Here is a 22067-nt window from a genome sequence, read left to right as displayed (position 1 = left end):
TTGCTCGCTCACTCTACTGCCGGCGGAAAGGGTGCTAAAAACTGGTGCGATCCGCCGTGGTGTATTTGGTCTACTCTTCCACGTTTGACCGGACGCGTTGGAAGAGGTGACCGTTGCCCACGATTTTGCCCCGGGATCACGTGTGACCTGCCAGTAAACTTCGCTGTATTGTAATAGGAGCCTCTCGAAAGCCAGTCGAACGCAAAGAAGCCTGGGAAGCAATCCAGGACAAACGTGCCTAAATTGTGGCACACGCGGGAATACGATACGTAAAATAATTTATAATACAGCTTGACCCTTGTGTAATTTCACTGTAGCCTCCTCCTCCAACATGGAAAAAAATGCGACCTCGAGGAATAGAGAAATGTTCGTTTGAGTTATCTCGTTTTATTTCATTATTATTATTATTTGTAACTCGGCACAAAAATCTTCTTCTTTCATTTTGAGCTGTTGTGCTGACATTTATTCCAGCATCGCTGTTTAAACATTTGCTCACTCCTGCATCGAAATATAAAAACGTCGTAATTTTAGCATCGTCATAATCATCAACAAAACCAGTCATCATCTATTAATTGCTGGATCAAGTCCAACCACCCCTAGAAAAATGTCATCCCCAAATATATATACCAGGTGACGTTTTGGGCCAGGGCCCTTCTTCATGGCAGAGAGATGATGAAGATGATTAAAGAGAAGCAGAGTCATTGTCTTCTTTTTCTTCAGGGGCGATGTTATTGCAGCATGGTTTGAGTTTGTGTTATTTGTGAGTCTGCAGCGATGCCAGTGCAGAAACACAAACACGTTCTGCTCATTTACCCCAATTTGTTTATTTTCTAAAAATGAAATAAAATTGTTGACTGAATATCACCGCCAATGTTGTCTTGTATTTGTGCCAGCGAGGCGCACGCAATGTTGTTGTTGTTGTTGCTGTTGTAGTCTTAGTTTGTGTTAGCTGGCAGGAAGAATGAGCAGCATGCCTCGATTGCTTCTTCGTAGCAGGAAGTCGTCACCTTGATGTCTGCTGTCTGACGACGCTAGCAGAGAACTGCACCCAGAAAAGGATGTCACGTGCATTTGAAAGTATCCGGTAATTATCGATTACATTTTAGTTTGGTGTTGAGAGATTAACAAGTTCCCGTGTTTAGAAGGCGCGCTCCGAGTAGTGCTGGATGCAGGTGAACAACCCAGAGAGTTTTAAATCACATGGCTGCTGCTGCTGCTGCTCAAGTTAATAAACGTGAAACTAAAAGTTTTTGGCTAAAAATATAAAGCCACCCACAGTCGGAATTTACCAAATTTAGCGGCAAACCAAATGAAACGCGTAATTTAACAAAAACATCGTTATTATTATTATGATAGAGACAGAGCGGAGAAACACGTGGATTGGAGAGCAGACGCCGGTTACACGCAGCATCATCTCGCCCATTGAGGACAGGAACACGTGGGGGCTGGGGAAGGACTGGGTGGGTCACGTGTGCAGCAGGGTGGAGGAGGGTGGATACCGAGAGGACAGCCTTTTAGGGGAGAAAGCGACAACGACGATGGTGATGGCGATGACGACGATGATGATGACGATGATGATGGCAATGACGACGATGATGATGACGGCGATGATGACGGCGATGATGACGATGATGACGACGATGATGATGGCAATGACGACGATGATGATGACGACGATGATGATGATGATGGCGATGACAACGATGATGATGACGACGATGATGATGACGACGATGACGACGACGATGATGATGATGACGGCGATGATGACGACGATGATGACGGCCGGTGGTCGAGACCAACAACGGAGCGGCAGCCAACAGGAGGGGGGGGCGACAACAACGACAACAACAACAACAAGGCGCACGTGGCAGGAGACGTCCACAGCGCATGAGTCAGAGCGAGGAACTGGGTGGCTCGGGCGCAGCAGGTGCGAGGTCGACCGCGAGAGACGGCGGCAAGGGTTTGAATGGAGGTGGGGGGGGGGGCTGGTGACGGTGTGGGGGGGGTGGAAGGGAGGGAGGGATGGAGGGATGGAGCCCTTCCTTCATCCTGTAGTGAAGAGATCACGGCTGATAACGTTGACGACTTGAGAATCTTGGGCGGGTGACACCGTAGCCCCCCCACCCTCTCCCCAGTGCTTATGTCGCCCCCCCACTCCAACCAGCCCCCCCCCGCCCCCCTCGCTATGGGAGAGAGAGGGAAGCGCACGCCCCCCCCCACCCCCCCCCCAATTCCTTCCTGCGTACGGCTGTCAGGACCCCTCATTAACACGTGCGAACGGTTACGGGGTAATTTCAGCGCTCGCCTGCGCAAGGTTCACACGTGGGAACTATCACGGCGAAATGGGGAGACCATTAGGGGCTCTTGACAAAGAAGATGGAATGAGAAGGGGGGCGGATAGGGGGGGGGGCAGGGGGCAGGGGGGGCGGGCGGGGGGGGGGTGCCGAAGACGGGGTATGGTGGGGGGCTATGGAGTCGTCGGTGTAAGGGCAGAAGGAGCGGAAGGGACGTCCGTGGGGGAGATGGAATGGATGCGGTGGAACGAGGACGCGGTGAAGAGGATAGTGGCGGTGACCGGAGAAAAGATGCCGGGTAGAATGGCACAGAGAACGCTGTGATGGGACTTCTGGTTTAGCAGAAGATGATGTACGTCTCTGGGTCTCTATGCGGGTCTATGGGTGTCTATGTAAGTCTGTGGGTGTCTCTGGGTCTCTATGTAAGTCTATGGGTGTATATGTAAGTCTATGGGTGTCTATGTAAGTCTGTGGTTCTCTATGCAGGTCTGTGGACCATTTAAATTTGTTTGACTCTATGGGTGTGTATGTAAGTCCATGGGTGTCTATCTAAGTGTGTTGTGAGTCTATGGTTCTCTTTGTCAGAATAGTGAATGTTGACTTAAAGCTTTCGTGACTGCAGGAATTCATATTCTTTGGGTCTTGCGGTAAAGCCACGTAGATAAAAAAAAAAATGTTGTTAGTTTTATTCTATCTACGTGGCTTTACCAAAAGACCCAAAGACGATAGATAGTGAATGTGACCGGAGAAGCTGCACAGAGTATGAGCACGTGGAGAGAGAAAATCCATTCGACCGTGCCCCCCACACAAAACTGAACTCCCACCCCCCTCTCAATCGGTGCCCAGCTTCTACTAATCCAATCGCGTCGGATTTGTTCCTAGATTCTCGGGTTTTTTTTTGGTGAGTGTGCTGACGTTTCTCCTCCCTTCTCCCCCTTCTACCTCCTCTTCCTCACTCTCCTCCTCCTCTTCACTCGCCCATCTCCATCCCCCTCCTTCCTATATCCCTCCTCTGTGGCGGTGGTGCCGCTCGTCGTTTCTGTTGTTGCTGTTGGACGTTTTTTGATGGGCAAGGAATGTGCAGTAATAAACGAGCGGAGAGGAAACAAATATGTTAGGAAGATAAACACTCATCACAGTGATTGATCAATTCGGTGTAATGGGTAACACATTGGCGCTGGAGGCAGGCGCGTTTCAGCGTGGGATAAATCTTTTTTAAAACGACTTTTTATTTGTAAAAAAAAAAAATCTAACTTACGTGTTTTTCTTGAGCTTAGAAAAAAAATGGTTAATTGATGTTCAAACCAGGAAGACAAGTCATGCATACGCGTGTTTAATATTGGTGTTGTAATCATTTCCAACGCCTTGCGTTAATCCTCGGGAAGTGTTTAATTATCGGTAATAATAACGACCCCTCGTCCATGATCAATCTGCTCCGTTTTCTCTGGGGGGGGGGGGGGTGGGGGTAAAGTTCCTAAAATAGCAATCGAACTTGACACCGAAGTTTAATTTACGCAAGGGGTCTACTCCGCGGGAGCTATCGTGTCGACCACACTCCAGACAGACACGCGGAACACGGCACCCGCACGAGCGGTGTTCAACCTTCGGCGTGGAACGCGTTAAACTGTTCAGTGAACATATTCATATGTGAACAGACGAAAGCATGGCCAGCTAAACAATGTCCATTCGAAGAGCAAGCCAGGGCAGAACTAGGAAACAATAGATTGATAACATTAACAATCGCCAATTACTCGCAGCATTCAACAAAACACCCGTCGATATGGTTGAATTTTATTATTTATAAATGTTCCAAAAACATATATCGTGGTAATAATCATTTATATGGCGGCTTTCAGCAAAAGGGTCACGAAGCCCTCGTACGGGTGAAATTGTCAACGCGCCATGCAAAACCAGACCTGTCGGGGAAACGCATGGCACAGTGTACAAGCACAACGCGAAACGACACAAGTCCAGATTAGCGTGAACAGATGTCCAGTTTACCATGGGAGTCCAGTTTACCATGGAAGTCCAGTTCACCATGGAAGTCCAGTTCACCATGGAAGTCCAGTTCACCATGGAAGTCCAGTTCACCATGGTCAGGGTTCGGCAACCTGCAGCTCCAGAGCCGCATGCGGCTCACCAAGGACTGTTTCGTCACGGTTTTGTGTTTATTAAAGACTCACCATCTCGCATTCACGTTGCATTGCGGCTCTTAAAATATATATTTTTTGCGAATTCGAAACAAATGGTCTCTTCTCGTTATCGTGGTTGTGACCCCTGGACTCGTGCTCCAAAAGCGATGGCACAGAGGTGAATTCACGTGACGTCATGATGCGAATACTTATCAATCTCGAACTCCCGCAGAGCAACGCAACCCCTTCCATTGTGTTACAGGCGCCACGGTGGCTCGGAGATATTAACTACCTCGTCTTGGTATGTAGGAGGACGTGGGTTCGATTCCGACTCTGACGCCTGCTGCTGTATATTTGCAGCTTGCGTGTTCTCCCCGTGGTCGCGTGGATTTTCTCCGGATTCTGCGGGTTTTCCCTCCACATTTCGAGTCAACGTGCGTTTCGAGTATTTGGCTTCGATACATTTCCACGTGATAAGCCACTTCGTTGGGCTATCATTTGTGGCCGAGTCGCTTCTGAAAAAGAGCTATATAGCTCAGTGGGCATTACCGGGTAAAATAAAAAAATATATAATTTAGTTTATCGTTTAGACCAGGGTTGGGGAACGTCCGGCCCGCGGGCCATACAAGGCCCGAGAAATCATTTGGTGTGGCCCTGCCAAGGCAACCGCAGGCGGGACTCGAAATTCAATAAATCTAGGAGCAAACCTGGAAAAGCAGTTGCGAGTAGCAACATCATCAATATCAGCTAACATCACACGCCTCACCAAAGAGAAGCAGTTCCAGCCACCACATTAGGGGGCGAGTTAATTAAATGTTTGACCAAATATAACAGCCAAATTTTTAAGTTGATCATTTTGTATGGCCCGCGAATGATGTTATAAACATCCAAATGGCCCTTGGCAGAAAAAATGTTCCCCACCGCTGGTTTAGACAGACTCGCGGAAACGGATATACAACTTTTGAGATCTCTGCTCGTTCAGAGCAGTGTCCGTTGCATGGCATTTCATCCGAATTAAGCGAAGCACCGAATTTCATCCCATTTGTTTTTGCAGCCATTGACTGGTAGCCTGTCTGAGACCATCAACCCACGACAATTGAGAATCCGGTTTAATCACGGACAGTGGCCGTAACTTAGATTAAGGCTCAGCCTACTCTGACCTTCGAACCAACGGGCCTCCACGTGTCCAATTGTATTCAGTTACATTTCAATTTTCAAGTTGAAGCGGCCGTGGCGGAGACGCTGTGCGTGTGGTGGGAAAGACGGGGGATCGGGGGGGGGGGTTGGCTGGGTGGTAGTGTGGGGGGGGGGGGGTGGTTGAGTGGTCGTGTTTCTAGATTTGAAGCTTTCGTGACTGCAAGGATTCATATTCTTAGGTTTTTTCGGTAAAGTCACGTAGGTAAAAATTTTAAATTAATAAAAGTAAAATAAAAATAAAATAAAATCACGACGTTTCGGAGGCAACACAAGCTTCCGTCTTCAGGTGGAACCGTCACAGCACGATAGCTGTATCAAGTAAGAGAAATTTTAAGAAAACCGTTCTTGTATATATACTGGTTGAGGGTGGGAGGAGCTTGGATATTATTATTATTGTGAGGTTAGTGCGACTTCAGCCGCAACTAACCTCGCAATAATAATCATATCCAGGGGCCTACCTTGGCTCCTCCCACCCTTAACCAGTATATATACAAGGACGGTTTTCTTTGAATTTCTCTTACTTGATACAGCTATCGTGCTGTGACGGTTCCACCTAAAGACGGAAGCTTGTGTTGCCTCCGAAACGTCGTGATTTTGATTTGATTTTTATTTTACTTTTATTATTTTGAATTTTTTACCTACGTGACTTTACTGAAAAAACCTAAGAATATGTATTCAGTTACATTTCAATTTTCAAGTTGAAGCAGCCGTGGCGGAGACGCTGTGCGCGTGGTGGGAGGGACGGGGGATCGGGGGGGGGTTGGCTAGGTGGTAGTGTGGGGGGGGTGGTTGAGTGTGCGTGGTTTTGTGGTTACATGGTGACGCGCTCGTGGTTGCCGTGGCTGTGGTCTTGTGCGCTTAAAGCGTGGTTGCTGCCACAGCTGACTGGCCTACAAGCTACTGGGAGCGGTGGTGTAGCGGTAAGCGCGCTGCGCTCCGAACCCAGCTACACGGGTTCGATTCCCGATCACGGCCAACATCAGTGACGAATATCATCTGAACCGGTCCTGGTGCGGCGGTGTGTAAACATCGCCCGCTTTGGGAGACAAAGGCGGCCAGGCGTGGTGCTGGCCCAGCCACTCCCTCGTGTGCCGTGTCGGCCTTAATAGGTGCTCGCGAAGAGCACTTGCCCCAACGGTGTTTTAAAGGCTACCCTGGGGATGTTTGTCTTTGTGTCTGTGGCGTTGTGTTTGCACGGTGACGCGGTGTTCGCGGCTGGGGCGGTGCGCGTTGACACCGCTGATTGACGAGCTCGCGGGCGCTCCCCAATCGCCCCCTTTCACCTGTCCCCCCTAACGCACAAGCCCCCTTCGTGCCCCGCCTCCCCCTAACCCCTTCACCACCACCATCACCACCACCCTCACTACCAAACACTGCACTCCGTTTTTATTTTCGATTTAAAGCTTTCGTGACTTCAGGGATTAATATATTTGGTGCTTTCGGTAAAGTCACGTAGAAGGGAAATAATAAAATAATAATTAATAAAACATCAAATCAAATGCTCACGACGTTTCGGCCACAACGCAAGCAGCCGTCTTCAGGTGAAGAAACAGAGCTGTCGGAAAGACAGCGTGAAGACTTACGAGAATTTGCAACAATACCAAAAGAAATGTGCCTCTTCTGGGGCTCTGGACAGCACCTGGAGAAGATTCCAGCCACGCGTTGAAAACGATGGCGAACAAGTGGAGACTTTTGAATTTCTGAAGCTATTGACATACATTTGTTATCATGTTGTCCTTTAAAAAACGATAGCCCCATATAAGTGTTAAAAAAATGTTTTAAGCACCCTGTATAATCATCTTTAGGTGCGACCGTGCGAGACAAATTACACGGGCCTCCACCTGACCAACTGCTGCACCCATTGAGCTGATAATGTCCCTTGCTGCGCCACTGCCTGTCTCGGTATCCATCCTCCACCCTGCCCGCACGTGACCCACCCTGCCCGCACGTGACCCACCCTGCCCGCACGTGACCCACCCTGCCCGCACGTGACCCACCCTGTCCGCACGTGACCCACCCTGCGCACACGTGACCCACCCTGCACACGTGACCCACCCTCAGCATCATCGAGAGTCCGGTACAACGTCCACCTGCCACCCTTCTCTTCCGTACTCGTGCGTGGCTTCTCCCGTCTCGCCACGTGGATGATGCTCAGGTTAATAGAGGATCACTATGGGCAAGGCGCACATTGTACTTTACGCTGATAATACTTAACTCTAAGCCAGCATAACAGCGTTATTAAAATATATAGGAATTACCCCCTCGTAATATAAAACGCAGTCCCACGTAAAATAATTATTTCTTTACACTCAGACTTACCTCTCTTCTCTTCTAAACTGGTTTCACAACCCAATCAACAGTATGCTCACTCACCCATCCACTCAACGACTCACTCGCCCACTCATCCACGCACTCACTAACTCAAACGCTCGCTCGCCTAGTCACTCAACCACCTACCCACCAACTCACTTGCCCACTCACTCCCATCAACCCACCCACCCATCCACCTACTTAATTACCCGCTCACTCACCCATGCACCCACCTACTCACCAACCCACTCACCCACCCATCCACCCACTCACTCACGCACCCACTCACCCACCCACCCATCCGCTCACCTACTCACTCGCCCACTCACCCACGTACTCACTAACTCATTCGCTCGCTCGCCTAGTCACTCAATCACCTACCCACCAACTCACTTGCCCACTCACTCACCCACCCATCAACCCACCCACCCATCCACCTACTTAATTACCCGCTCACTCACCCATGCACCCACCTACTCACCAACCCACTCACCCACCTACCCATCCACCCACTCACTCACGTACCCACTCACCCACTCACTCACTCGCCTCAAAAGCCCACAACAGCACACAAGTGCGACATTGTGACATATCCTGGCTTGAAAGGGTGCACGGCAAAAATTAACCTCTTGAAACGAAGAAAATAAATATTTTAAACGAAATTTTTTTCTATTTTGCAACAGGGATAAGAGAGAAATATGTGGGGCGTGGAAGGGGAAAGCTGGGGGAGTGGGCTAACTTTAAGGGCCCAAGTTTGCCAGGTGGGTGGGTGGGTGTAAGTGGAGGGAAAATTAGGGTGAGATTGATTGAGAGAACGAGAGGGCCGACGTAGATGTGAGACGTGAAATGTGAAACGTGGATGTGAGACACGAGACGTGGACATGAGACGTGAGACCTTTCTCTGTCACAACTATGCCCTGGGCTCAGAGCCGGTTTCATGGCAGCGGACGTGACAAGCCGTACGGGGAATACCAAACGCACGCCAGGAACACGCCACGCGCAATCGCTGACACCGCATCAACAGCAGCAGCAGCAACAACATTGCGATTACAAATAAAACAAATACAAAGATCCCCCGTATAGCCTTAACAGACTGTTGGGGCAAGTGATGTTAGCGAGTAGCACCTATGAAGACCGGAACAGCACACGAGGAGGCTGAGTGGCCAGCCCCCACGCCCGGCCACCTTTGTTTCCCCAGTGGCCATATTTACTCAGCGCACCGAGTACTGATTTGTGGCTGAGTTGACCTAGCGGAGGCCCAGGCCCGGTTTCAGATAATTGTCACTGGTGTTGGCCGTGAACGGGAATCGAACTGGGGTCGCGGCTACAAACCACACACCCACACACGCACACCAGAGAGGAAAACCCGTGATAATTTACCACGAACGAGAAATCAGGTGCATGGGCACCCAGATGTGGGCTGATTGGCATTTCAGCTGCCAAAGTAATTGGGTGCCATTACGAAGCTTCCGTAGCAGTTTCACATTTATTGACATTCTTGGCGTCAAATTGACTTAGGGCCCGCTCAGCCAAAAGTTAAGAAGAAGTTGAAGAGGGGGGGGGGTCCAAATCGCGCGTTGCTGGCCTGTGTAAGAGAGGCATTGAAGTGATGCGTCTTTATCGAACGATTTTGAGCTCAGTCGCAGCTCAATGTGGTCTGTCGACGGATTGATAATGATTTAAGCACGGCTCAAAAACTGTTTTTTTTACCGTTTAGAAGCCGTGCTTCAAATGCGTTCTGGATTATTTTTTTAAACCAATTTATTCGCGCTTGATTCGGGGGTAGCCCTCCCCCCCCATCGCCTCCCATCCCAAAAAGTTTAATATTTCAAAAAAAATAGGCCGTATGAATTGGCCGATCAATCTTTTTTGTGAGAGAGGGGGGGGGTTAAAAACGCAAACAAAAACATGATTATGTTATTAGGCTTGGCCTTGTCACGCTCTGCCAATCACGCCTTCTGACAGCGGGGGGGGAGGGGGGAAGTGCCGGCTCAGAAAATAATCTAACGGCGCTGCGAATTTATTCGTGAATGGGTTTCCTTCACTACCTCGCTGGTATACAGCAGCGCATGGGTTCGCTCCCGAACCCTTACGCCTGCTGTATATTTTGCAGTCTGCGTGTGTTCTCTCTCTCTCTCTATTCTCCCCGTGGTCACGTGGGTTTTTCTCCGAGTGCTCCGGTTTTTTTTTCCTCTCCACATTTCAGAGTGTTTGGCCGCTACCTTAAATTTGCACGTGGCGATGATGATGATGATAAGCCACTTCGTTGAGCTATCATTTGTGGACAGGTCGCTTCTGAAAAAGAGCTGTGTAGCTCAGTGGGCCTTACCTGGTAAAATTAAATAAAAGTTTAGTTCTTTCGCTTTAGTTTATGATTCGCTTGGGCGTCTACGAGTAGGTCTACAACTACTCTACGTGGAGGGCCACCCTCTGTCAGAATCATAATATGTATTGATACTGGAGGAATCCGATGAGCTATGAAGCTATTTTTCTTCACCGATGTTCAGTAGACAGATCTCTCCCTCTCTCTCAGACCGGTTAACGTGATGTTTTGAAACAATAAACCCCTTGGACTTCTCTCTCTCTCAATTGAGCTCCTTCCAGCATCAGTGCCGCGAGTACGGCACTGCAGGACCGCGCCTTTATGTTAATGCAAAGCCCGATTGTCTTTTAGGGAGATTATTTTTCCCTGGACCTTCAGTGCTTTGCAAGAACAAATACACGGCTTGCTTTCTCTGGCCGCTTGGTTAATAATTACAGATGGTTAATTTAAAGCCCAGTGTCGATCCACTACTGGATGAAGGCCTCCCTCCGCCCCCCCCCCTCATGCTGTGTCAGTCATAGGGACGGATTGTCGGATCTTATTCTTAGGTTTTTTCGGCAAAGTCGCGTAGGTACAAAATTAATCGGTAAAGTCACGTAGGTAAAAAATTAATCGGTAAAGTCACGTAGGTAAAAAATTAATCGGTAAAGTCACGTAGGTAAAAAATGTATCGGTAAAGTCACGTAGGTAAAAAAATAATCGGTAAAGTCACGTAGGTAAAAAAAATTTAATTAATAAAAGTAAAATAAAATAAAAATAAAATCACGACGTTTCGGAGGCAACACAAGCTTCCGTCTTCAGGTGGAACCGTCACAGCACGATAGCTGTATCAAGTGAGAGAAATTCCAAGAAAACAGTCCTTGTATGTATACAAGGATTATATCACAAAAATAATATCCAGGGCCTACCTTGGCTCCTCCCACCCTCAACCAGTATATATACAAATACTGTGTTCTTGGATTTTCTCACTTGATACAGCTATCGTGCTGTGACGGTTCCACCTGAAGACGGAAGCTTGTGTTGCCTCCGAAACGTCGTGATTTTATTTTATTTTATATTTTACTTTTATTAATTAAATTTTTTTACCTACGTGACTTTACCGAAAAAACCTAAGAATATGAATCCTTGCAGTCACGAAAACTTCAAATCTAGAATTGTCGGATCATAATAAAAATAAAACATAATAAAACAATTCTCACGACGTCGCCTCGACAGACCTGGTTTTCACCTGAGGACGGCTGCTTGCGTTGTAGCCGAAACATCGTGAGAATTGTTTTATTATGTTTTCTTTTTATTATTCTATTACTTCCCTTCTACGTGACTTTACCGAAAACAACCTAAGAATATGAATCCTTGCAGTCACGAAAGCTTCAAATCTAGAATTGTCGGATCATTCTTCACCAGGCTGGTCAGTGACGGTTGGTGACGCGGAGGGAGGGAGAGAGAGAGAGGCCCAGGACTGATTCAGACCTCCCTGCTCGCACCGCGGTCAGCAGAGTGCAATGGCAACACAATCCGTTGTTGTACTGTACTTCAATGCTCCCATGTTCTTACCGCTCCCCTCCTTCACCAACATGCAACTAACCAGTGCGGTGAATTATGGTGGTAAAATTACCCCCCCCCCTACCCACAAAAGCGGGTTGTCTTGGGAAGGGCCGTCATCCAGCAATTGAGTGGATTCACAAGAACAACAACAACAAAACGCACACAAGGCGCTGTGCGTGTGCACGTGTACAAGCGGTAACGCTGGCAGCGGCACGGGCCGGCGGTTTGATGTTAACATCGTTGGCTGAGCAAGACAGGGTAAGTGCGCTCGCTCGCCAATGTTCATATACAATTTTGGCACCTGACGTCTGGAACGCTCTTCCTTCCGATGTTAGGAGAACACACGCCCGCGGTGGCTAGGAGATGTGAACTCCCTCGCCTGGTATACAGGAGGTCGTGGGTTCGATACCGACCCTGACGCTTGCTGTATATTTGGAGTTTGCGTGTCTCTCTCTCATCACGGTGGCTAGAAGATGTTAATTTCCTCGCCTGCTATACAGGAAGTCGTGAGTTCGATTCCGACCCTGACGCTTGCTGTATAATTGGAGTTTGCGTGTCTCTCTCTCTCTCTCTCATCATCACGGTGGCTAGAAGATGTTAACTACCTCGCCTGGTATACAGGAGGTCGTGGGTTCGATCCCGACCCTGACGCTTGCTGTATAATTGGAGTTTGCGTCTCTATCTCTCTCATCATCACGGTGGCTAGGAGATGTTAACTACCTCGCCTGGTATACAGAAGGTCGTGGGTTCGATCCCGACCCTGACGCTTGCTGTATATTTAGAGTTTGCGTGTCTCTCTCACCGTGGTCGCGTGCATTTTTCTCTGGGTCCTCCGGTATTCTCCTCTCTATTTAGAATGAACATCGCGAGTTTAGAGCTGTCACTGGCCGGGTCGCTTCTGAAAAAGAGCTATGCAGCTCAGTGGGCCTTACCGAGTAAAAATAAAAATAAAATAGTTTAGTTTTAAATGGTTAGAAAAATATTAGTTAGTGATTAACTGTAGGTAAAAAAAATGTAAGTGGTTGTCTTGGACATGACACGTGACTTATAAGGGGTGATGATAATCATGGTAGTGAAGATAATGATGATGGTGATAATGATGGTGATCATGATGGTGGTAGTGATGATGGTAATTATGAGTATAGTGATGATGGCGATGAAGATGATGATAATGGTGTTGATGGTGATGATGATGATGATGGTAATGATGATGATGGTGGTGATGATAATGGTGGTGATGATGATGGTGGTGGTGATGATGCCGGTGGTGATGATGCCGGTGGTGATGATGCCGGTGGTGATGATGCCGGTGGTGATGATGACGGTGGTGATGATGATGATGGTGGTGATGATGGGCGGTCGTCGAGACTAATGACAGAGCGCCAGCCAGAGTGCTCGAGCGAGGCTAAAATCTGGCGGGCATCATCATCATCAACAACAACAACAACGCATCATCGCCCGATGCAATACCGCAAACATCACCCTCTCGTGACAAACCCACCACCCCCTCGGTTACAGCTGCCATCGGAGGAGGCATTCGCTCGCTCCCTCGTGCCCCTTCAACGATCGCAGCTGCCGCGTCGATGAGCGACTCGACGGATGCAGTTGCGCCGCAGTGTTCCGCGTGAATGCATCACGCGATCATCACCACGTGCGTACGCACGCACGCACGCAAAGTTCGACTCCGTTCGCACCGTGCGTGCGTAGCCGACCGCGCTAATCGGAGATGCGGGGGAAGGGCAACACACTGAAAGCAAAGAGCAGTTCTAGACAAATTAGTTCGTCGGGTCTAGATGACGATTTAAAAGTGCGCAGCTCCTAATATGGGAAGAAAGAGCGTTCCAGACGGCCGCAGAAGCGCATCTGAAAGCGTCGCGCGGTACGGTGACCACCGCCGTCTTTGTTCGACGGCGAGCAGCCAAAAGCCGCTGCTGCTACTGCTGCGAGGATGACCGGAGTAGACATGATGATGGTTATATACTCCTTAACCTGATCACCGTCATCATTATCATCACCGTCATCACCGTCATCACCATCATCACCGTCATCATCGTCATAATCACCGTCATCATCGTCATCATCACCGTCATCATCATCATCGTCATCACCGTCATTATCGTCATCAAGCATGCTGCCACGGCCTTTCCACTGCTTGATGAAGGCCGATTCCCAAACCGTCGCCGTCCTCTCACGGACGGTCTCGCGAGGCGACAATCCGTCTGCCCTCGAGATCCCTTTGTCGCACTCCGCGATAGACCACGTGGTGCAAGCACGTGGTCCCTCCTTGAGCTGCTACTCCATCGTGAGTCTCGACCACAGGCCATCGTGCCCGCCCCCTCCCTCACTAGCCACGGACGTGTCCCGCCATCTGTGAAAAAAGACATCTGTCACGAACAACACATCGGATTCCTCGAGTGTAAATACAGATGCTGATTCTGTTTCTGAAACACGCTCTAGCTTTTAGCGGTCGATTGGAATGTCCCACGCTCGCGTATGTTCTGCGACGTCACGTTCTCCTCTCTCTCTATCTCTCCGTACAATCCCAAGCATGCCACCTCTCCATTGCTTTGAACACTTTTTAGGTTTTGTGTTGCATTTTCTCCATCAAAGTTCAATTGTCTCCATCAGTGTTGCATGTTCTCAGTCAATGTCCATGAATGTTCCATGCACTCCAATCAATGTTACATTTCATATTCTTAGGTTGTTTCGGTAAAGTTACGTAGGTAAAAAAATAAAATTAAAATTAATAAATGTAAAATAAAAATAAAATAAAAATCACGACGTTTCGGAGGCAACACAAGCTTCCGTCTTCAGGTGGAACCGTCACAGCACGATAGCTGTATCAAGCTTGTGTTGCGTCCGAAACGTCGTGATTTTATTTTATTTTTATTTTACTTTTATTAATTTTAATTTAATTTTTTTACCTACGTGACTTTACCGATAAAACCTAAGAATATGAATCCTTGCTGTCATAAAATCTTCAAATCTAGAATGTTACATTTCCTCCATCAATGTCCATAAATGTTCTATGCACTCCAATCAATGTTGCATGTTCTCCACCAATGTCCCATGTTCTCCATCAATGTCCATCAACGCTCGATTTTCTCCATCAATGTCCACGTACGTCTTCCATGCGCGAGGCGTCCAAGTACCAACCTCCGATTGGCACGGTTAGCTACGTACGGTGCGAACGAAGTTCAGCACGCGTTGAGCACACACACAACCCGGCTTGAGACGCGACGAGGCGTTAGATATTCGCGGTGACCTGGTCTCGCACTTGCGCGGCCGCTGACTTTGACCCCCAATCACCGGAATTCGCCCGATCTCATTCAGATCTCGAAAGCTAAACAAAGTTGGGCCCGGACAATGCTTTAACGGGCGACCACTTCTGCACAAACAGGTTGCTCTGCTTACAGGTTGCTGCGGTTGTCATGCGACTGGCAGCAGAGGGCAGTGCAGTCAAATCAGCCATTGGACTGTTCTTCCATCCTCCCAAATACACATATGTTCCCCGCCTTCGAGCAACGCGCACTGACCGGCGTGGTGAAGTATGGTCAACTAGATTTGATACACAACAAAGACTCATTTCCTGGCAGCGATTTCAGCTGCATCATCTCTACATAACAAAAAGGCTCAGTCCCTTTTACACGCACCTTTACATCATCCGCACCTAGTTTACACAACAAAGGCTCATTCCTAGCAGCGAGCTTCAGCCGCACCGAACCTCACAAAAATAATATTCAGGGCCTACCTTGGCTCCTCCCACCCTCAACCAGTATATATACAAATACTGTTTCTTGGAAATTATCTCACTTGATACAGCTATCGTGCTGTGACGGTTCCACCTGAAGACGGAAGCTTGTGTTGCCTCCGAAACGTCGTGATTTTTATTTTATTTTTATTTTACTATTATTAATTTTATTTTTTTACCTAAGAATATGGTCAACTAACCACCACCCACAAAGGCATGTGTGTGGGGGGGGGCAGAAGGAGGGAGGCTCTTGTCCAGCCTCGGATTGACAACGTTGGAGGTTCGTGCCATTGGCAGGGCTGAAGACACCGCCGCTGCCGGGTTGAAGGAAGAGAGAAGGAGTCTAATGTGGCTGTGATGGCAGCGACGCGCGGCCACGCATTCCCGTCTTGAGTGTCCCCTTTGAGGAGGCCGTCGCACCCGCCCCCCCCTCTCGCCCCCCCCCCCCAGGCCCCCGTCGAGGCGAATGTTTTACGAAGTTGGGAGTTTACAAACACAGCGCCCGCTGCCGCTGAGCGCTTAATCCCGGCTGTTGACAGGCGTCCTGAAAATAAAGCAGCCACCCAGCCACACCCGTCCACCACATTTATGCTGCGTATTCTTTTTGTGCTTAAATTCGTTGACTTTTGTTTTTTTTAAACCACCCAGGTGAGAACTCAAGAGGCTAGAATTAGAGTTTTACCCGGGTCATCGAGCCGAAAAAAGCAAAACAATAATACAATTGCAGCAATGAGGTAAATAACAATCAAGAGCACTTGCCCCAACAGTCAGTGAAGGCTATAGGGCGACCTTTATCTTTGCCTTTTACGCGTGCTGCGCGTGTGTCTAGGGTAGGTGCACCCACGTGGTGTGTGTAATGTGGCGCACATCTGTGAATTATGATTATTTGTATGATTAAGCGCATTACCACTGCTACTATTATTAATATGTTGAGCAGTCGTGCGTTAAAGAGCCCCATTTCCCCCACGTGCTTCTCTTATCTGCAATGCAAACACGCAGCTCCACAGCGGCAGAGGAGGAGGGAGAGAGTGAGGAGGGAGCTGGGGAGAGTGAGGAGGGAGCTGGGGCGAGTGAGGAGGGAGAGTGAGGAGGGAGAGTGAGGAGGGAGAGTGAGACGGGAGCTGGGGAGAGTGAGGAGGAGAGGGAGAGTTGATGGAGCTGGGATATGGAGGAAGAGGAGGAGGGAGCTGGTAGAGGGAGAAGGGGGAGAATAGGGAGGAGAAGAGTGAGGACGATGAGGATGAGAGGGAGGGAAAGGGAGCTGAGAGAGGGAGGAGGAGGAGGAGGAAGAAGAAGAGGGTGGGGGATGGAGCTGGGATATGGAGGAGTAGAGAAGAAGAGGAGGAGGGATGAGGTGGCGAGAGAGAGAGAGAGAGGCTATGTTTCGGAGTGGAATTCTGCTTGAAAGGCTCGCTCGGACAGCCAAGGGAAACAAGGCTGAGGTGCGACCACACGCGCTCCTAATTGCGGAGCCACATGCAACCACATTCTTCATTCAGTCTTTTTTTCCCCCTTTGTAATTTTCATTTTTCAATATTTTTTTTCTCTTCTGTGTCTCGTCTGAGCCACCCGCTGCTGCTGCTACTGCCACGAGCCCTCGACTGGAGGGCGGAGACGCGGTTGATAGTTGTTGATGGTTGTTGTCGATGGTTGTTGTTGAAGGTTGTTGTTGGTGACGCGCATGGTGGTGGGGGCGGTGGTGGTGGCGGTGTTGGCGGTGGTGGTGGTGGCGGTGGTGGCGGTGGTGTTGGTGGGGGGTGGTGGTGGCGTTGTTGGTGGCAGTGTTGGTGCTTGGTGGTCGACTCAGTCTGAAATGAGCACCCGGTGCAGTGCGCATCAGCAACGGGGAGACAAAGAGGGACGAGCGTGGGTGCTCACCACCGGCACTTTCCCCAGCAGCCTGACGAAGGCTGCATGGGGAATCTTCGTCTCTCTCTCTCTTGGTGGTGGCTGTTTGACTGCGTCTCGGTGTCCACATGACGACTTGGTGAAACTCCACCTCGGCCCACTAAGAGACGATCGTGCCTCGCCAACACGCATGTTGTTGAGACTTCTTTCGTGCCGTACGTAGCCAACCGCGATGATCTCGAGGTGCGGGGGAAGGACAACAAACTAACGACGAAAAGGGGAAGTTCTAAAACACACGGCAGTCCTAAGCACAACACAACGTCGCATATCCGCCCAGACCAATGAACCGCCCCCATACCCAGTGCATGGCGTCGCGATAAATATTCAATCGACGCTCACACATCCGACTTGACGCCTTGTCTCCAGCGAGTCAGATATGCGACGTTGAAATGTAATTTCGCAATGTCACTGCCCTTTGTAACTAATCCACTGCTGGATGAAGGCTTCACCAGGCCGCGTCGGTCTGTGGGCGCTGTTTGACCATACTTCACCACGTTGGTCAGTGTGGATTGGTGAAGGGGTGGGAACTACTACCCTAATGGAGATCGGTGAGAAATCGTTTAATAGCTCTGCGGATTCCTCCGGTATAACTAAATATTTTCATCTGATTCTGAACTCGGGATCGCTGGGTTCAGAGTTGCAGTTGCACCGTCTAATCATCATCTATAATCACCAATCTATCAAACATTTTATACCAATCAATCGGGACTATTTTTCATTGACCACTTGACATTTTGAGCCTGTGCTCTGCAACGATGTATTGGCGCCACGGTGGCTATGAGATGTTAACTACCTCGCCTGGTATACAGGAGGTCGTGGGTTCGATCCCAACCCTGACGCCTGCTGTATATTTGGAGTTTGCGTGTCTCTCTCTCTCCCTTTAGTCGCGTGGATTTCTCTCCGGGTCCTCCGGTTTTTTCCCTCCACATTTACAATCAGCAATCACGCGTTTTAGAGTAATAGGCCGCTATAACATTTCCACGTGAAAAGCTTCTTAAAAAGAGCTTCATAGCTCAGTAGAAAAACACAAAAATAGACAGTTTAGTTTTAATATACCTAATTGAAAGGAAATACAAATCCACTGCTGGATGAAAGCCTCTTCGCCAAGCTGCGTGTGGCCTCAAGAAGTAATCCAACTCGACACAGGCGACCCACTTTGTTCCTTTGTTTTCTTACATCGGATTGATGTTTCTTTTTCTTTCAAACTTCTTGAAGCCCACGGTTTAAAGAAGCGAGCACGGGGGAGGAGTAGGAGAGGGGTGGGGGTGGGGACAGTGGCGGAAATCCTTCTCGCGTTTAATTTGGAATCGACAAGGAAACCTTCTCATTGGGCGCGACGTGCGGATCAACACGAACTCGGGCTCCTCCAGAGACGCACGTGGCCTTCACCACCACCACCACCACCGCCACTCTCACGCCTCGACCCGCCACGCCAACTCTTCACGAGCCCCCTGCCAGCGGTGGTGGTTGGTGGTGGTGGTGGTTGGTGGTGGTTGGTAGTGGTTGGTAGTGGTTGGTAGTGGTTGAAGGTGGTTGATGGTGGTTGATAGTTGATGGTGGTTGATAGTTGATGGTGGTTCGTAGTTGATGGTGGTTGGTAGTTGATGGTGGTTGGTAGTGGTTGGTAGTGGTTGGAGGTGGTTGATGGTGGTTGATGGTGGTTGATAGTTGATGGTGGTTGGTGGTGGTTGATGGTGGTTGATAGTTGATGGTGGTTGGTAGTGGTTGGTAGTGGTTGGAGGTGGTTGATGGTGGTTGATGGTGGTTGATAGTTGATGGTGGTTGGTAGTAGTTGGTAGTGGTTGGAGGTGGTTGATGGTGGTTGATGGTGGTTGATAGTTGATGGTGGTTGGTGGTGGTTGATGGTGGTTGATAGTTGATGGTGGTTGGTAGTTGATGGTGGTTGGTAGTGGTTGGTAGTGGTTGGTAGTGGTTGGAGGTGGTTGATGGTGGTTGATGGTGGATGATAGTTGTTGATGGTGGTTGATGGTGGTTGATAGTGATTGGTTGGCGGTGGGTTCGGTTGCTCTGTACATTTCCACGATAATGATTTATAAACGTACACAACGACGATGATGACGATGATGATGACGACGATGATGACGACGATGATGATAACGATGATGACGATGATGACGACGATGATGATAACGATGATGATGACGATGATGAGCCCCTTCGTTGAACTGTCGTTTGTGGCCAGGTCGCTTCTGAAAACAAGAGCTATCTATACAGCTACTCAGCGGGTCTTACCTGGTAAAGCAACATAACAAATAGTTTAGTTGGTGTTGGTGGTGATGATCAGCCAAATCTTTCGTCTGCCAAGTTTTACATAATGCCTTCCCCCGCACCTCGATCGGTACTGCGTTAATAATTATAATCGCTTATTAGTGTGCGCAACAACTCCGCTGATAATGTACGGTTCACAAAACATGGACGGTGTCGGGACTAGAAAAAAAAAACATGCATTTGAATAACAATTTAAATACGAGACTAATATTGACAGCCGTTGCCACGTGCATTGGACACATATATGGGCAAAGGGAAAGAAATCGCGGGGGGGGGGGGGGAGTGGTGTGGAAAGAAGCTTGGAGAAATGCGTGCTTGGAAGTTAGACTGAGAGAGAAGGCGCCGCCAAAATTCCCCGCGAGCATTCGACATTTGTCCTGCACGGTATCCAAGCCGCAGCCTGTGCACCCCCACCCCCAAACCCCCCGACTCCCCCCTCTGCACGGGTAGAGCAATAAAACCCACGTGTTTTTTTTCTATCCGATCTCAAACATGTCACTTCGCAACAAAAAAAAACTCTTCTGCGATCTAAAAAAAATATATATAATAAAAATATAACATTAAGAATTCTTGCGGTCCTATTACACGGTCGGGCGCGTAGACGAAAATACCCGATGGCATTTATTTCCCTTTCGTGCTCTGTCATCGATGGGAACGCCGATGAACTCCGAAGCGAACGCTCCGCGCAGACCCGTGCACACAGCCAGTAAAGTACCCAGCCGCGAAATAATTACTCCGTGCAGTTGGTATTTTTTTTTTATTCCTAGCACCACATTCATTCAGAATTTTTTTTTTTATCCGACGTAAATCTATCGCCGTAAACATCATCGCCATTAGCCACGTTGCTTTTCACGATTCGTGTTTTTTTCTTTGTCTCAAAAGCGCGCACGTTGAGCCTCTTTCGCGCCGGACGTAGCCCATCGTGCTATCATCGGAGGCGCGTTTGGAAAGACAACAAACTGAAACACACAAGAGCACGTTTTCAGAAACACGAGCGGGAAATTCAGAAGTGTCACCTTTGTCCGGGCAAGAGGGTTTCTTGTTCGCTCGGAGATTTGGGTGGAGAAGTCCAAAAGGGAATTTGAATCTGCTTCGTATCGCCGCCGTCGGCGTTGCATTTCCTCATCGCCCGCTAGTGATCATTGCGAGTTCGCGCGTCGGCGTGCAGAATGTGGAACGTGTATGAAGGTAATTCTGCCGTCGGTATGGGATGGGAAGAGTCGTCGTATAGGCCAAGAAGCATCTCTGGAACAGGGGGGTCGGCAACCGCGTGGGACTGTTCAGGGACTGCAGTTGCGGCTCTTGAAAGTCGGAAAAAAAATGTCTCTTCCTCGTCATTTTGGTTGCCAACCCCTGACCACAGAAGTCCAGTTCACCATGGAAGTCCAGTTCACCATGGAAGAATTCCAGTTCACCATGGAAGAAGTCCAGTTCACCATGGAAGAAGTCCAGTTCACCATGGAAGTGCAGTTCACCATGTAAGTCCAGTTCACCATGGAAGAAGTCCAGTTCACCATGGAAGAAGTCCAGTTCACCATGGAAGAAGTCCAGTTCACCATGGAAGAAGTCCAGTTCACCATGGAAGTGCAGTTCACCATGTAAGTCCAGTTCACCATGGAAGAAGTCCAGTTCACCATGGAAGTGCAGTTCACCATGTAAGTCCAGTTCACCATGGAAGAAGTCCAGTTCACCATGGAAGAAGTCCAGTTCACCATGGAAGAAGTCCAGTTCACCATGGAAGAAGTCCAGTTCACCATGGAAGTGCAGTTCACCATGTAAGTCCAGTTCACCATGGAAGAAGTCCAGTTCACCATGGAAGAAGTCCAGTTCACCATGGAAGTGCAGTTCACCATGTAAGTCCAGTTCACCATGGAAGAAGTCCAGTTCACCATGGAAGTAGTCCAGTTCACCATGGAAGAAGTCCAGTTCACCATGGAAGAAGTCCAGTTCACCATGGAAGCGCAGTTCATTGAGAACCGCTTCGCGACGTTATTTGTTAAGGACCCACCGTCTCGTACTGCCCATAATGCATTGCGGATCTTAAAATATTGAGGGTTGGTTTTTAACCCAATTTAAAAAAAAATGGTTCCTCTTGTTACTTTGGTTGCCGACCACTGTTGTAGACTACAGGGTCTAGAGCTAACTTCTAGTGTAGGCCCTTCTGCCAGCGGTGGCGTGATCAGGTAATTGCAGGGCTGCGCCCTTACCTTGTTAATTTATATGTATAGGCGCAGCGGTGGTGTAGCGGTTAGTGCCCTGCGCTACGAACCCGGTGACCCGAGTTCGATTCCCGCTCACGGCCACCACCAGCGACG

The sequence above is a fragment of the Lampetra fluviatilis genome, chromosome 32 (assembly GCF_964198595.1).
Source record: "Lampetra fluviatilis chromosome 32, kcLamFluv1.1, whole genome shotgun sequence".
NCBI classification, from domain to species: domain Eukaryota; kingdom Metazoa; phylum Chordata; class Hyperoartia; order Petromyzontiformes; family Petromyzontidae; genus Lampetra; species Lampetra fluviatilis.
This window is presented reverse-complemented; position numbering follows the sequence as displayed.